Raw genomic sequence first — 2,170 nt, 5'->3', positions numbered from 1 at the left:
GGGGGGATGGTCACGCCACAATCCCTTCTCCTCCATTCTCCTCTTGGGATCTGGGGCATGCATGCACACGCGCCCGGCGTGAGTTTTAAGTCGCCGGATTCGGAACTCAAACCGCAGTAGACTACATGGGAGTCCAGTGACATAGCCATTACGCTAACTGCTGATCCCAAGACATTAAATATCTTTAATCAATATTATGAGATCTAAATAAATGCAACAATATCTTTTTCTTCTTTCTTTCTTTTTTTTTTTTTTTAGAGAGAGGTTTATGCTGTGGGGTTGTGCCGGGCGCATGCATGCCCAAGATCCCGAGAAGAATGGAGGAGAAGGGATTGCAGTGTGGCCATCCCCCCATTTCCCAGAGCTCTAGCTGCTCAGGATCCATGTCCCCCCATGCAGGCACCTGGCATGTTTTGAGAATGAACCAGGCACTGAAGCTCAAGATTGGAAATTGGCTTTCTGCACCATATTTCAGTACACTATGGATCCCATCATCTAGATCCGACCATTTTACTATTTATTATTATCTTATTGTTTTTCTGCTGTTTTTCAGTTTACTTTGCTGCTAAATTGCTGCTTTCTTAATGTGTAAAGTTAGGTTGATTTTTCAACTGTCTTCTTTCTTAAAAATTAATTTAAATTGGGAACCAGCAGTTAGCGTAATGGCTATGTCACTGGACTCCCACGTAGTCAACCGCGGTTCACGTCCCGGACCCGGTGGCTTAAAACTCACGCCGGGCATGTGTGCGTGCATACCCAAGATCCCGAGAGGAGAATGGAGGAGAAGGGATTGCGACGTGACCATCCCCCCTGGGGGGTGATTTCTCGCTTTCTGTCTCTATGTCTCTCTCTGTCTGTCTGGCGAGCGCACGCGCCCTGCAGTGAAAATCTCTCCCCCCCCAAAAAATTAATTTAAATTGACAATAACTATATTGATTTTTGAGGTAAGATGTGATATTTTAAAATCGTATGTACGTGTTTTGATACATGTATACATCGTGGCCTCCATGCCACCTGCTGGCTCCATACTCTCTACTTCTATGTGTGACTTTTTAAAATTATTTATTTATTTATTTATTTATTTATTTAGGTTTTTGCCATAGGGAGTGTGTGCTTTCCAGAGAGAGACAGAGAGAGGGAAAGTGAGAAATCACACCCCAGGTGGAAATGGCCGTGCCACAGTCCCTTCTCGTTCATTCTCATCTTTGGGTTTTGGGCAAGCACACACCGGTGCTAGGTGTGATTTCCAAGCCCTCGAGTCAGGGACTCAACCTGTGGTTGGCCATGTAGGAGTCTAGCACCTTAACCACCATGCCACCTGATGGCCCCCTATGTGTGACTTTTTTAGTTTCCTCATATAAGTGAGCACATATGGTATTTGTCTTTCTGTGCTTGACTTATTTCACTTAATTTAATGACCTCCAGATTCATCCATGTTGCTGCATATGAAAGAATTTTCCTCTTTTTAAAAGCTGAATAGTATTCCATTGTGTATGTGTGTGTGTGTGTGTGTGTGTGTGTGTATTTCTGTTATCAGTTCATTCCTTGATGGGTGCAGTTGCTTCCATATCTTGCTACTGTGAATACAACTCTTTTTTTTTTTTAAATTGTCACGGAGCACATGTACTTGCTAGAGAGAGATGGAGAGAGGACAGAAAGAAAGCACCCCCTAACAGGAGCACGTTCCTCAAGCTACTGAGGCCAGAACTCAAACCACTTGACTGGCTATGTGAGATCCTGCTCCCTTAACCACCAGACCATGGGGTCAGTCCTCTTTTTTAATGCTTGAGTTGCCATTAAACATTTTTATCTTTGCACCGCTTTTATCCCACCTCATACATTTTGGTATGCTATGTTTTTGTTTTAATTTATTTTCAAGGGATTTTCTTTCTTTCTTCCTTTCTTTTACTTATTTTTGTTCTTTCTCTTTATTCTTTCTTTTTTCTTGTCCTAATCTCTTTCTTTCTTTCTCTCTTCTTTCTCTTTCTTTTTCTTTCTTCTTTCTCTTTCTTTCTTCCTCTTCTTTCTTTCCTTTTTCTTTCTCTCATTTTCTTTTTTCTTTCTTTCTTTCTTTCTTTCTTTCTTTCTTTCTTTCTTTCTTTCTTTCTTTCTTTCTTTCTTCCTTCCTTCCTTCCTTCCTTCCTTCCTTCCTTCCTTCCTTCCTTCCTTC

The sequence above is a fragment of the Tupaia chinensis genome, unplaced genomic scaffold (genome assembly GCF_000334495.1).
Source record: "Tupaia chinensis unplaced genomic scaffold, TupChi_1.0 Scaffold148646_1, whole genome shotgun sequence".
NCBI classification, from domain to species: Eukaryota; Metazoa; Chordata; class Mammalia; order Scandentia; family Tupaiidae; genus Tupaia; species Tupaia belangeri.
This window is presented reverse-complemented; position numbering follows the sequence as displayed.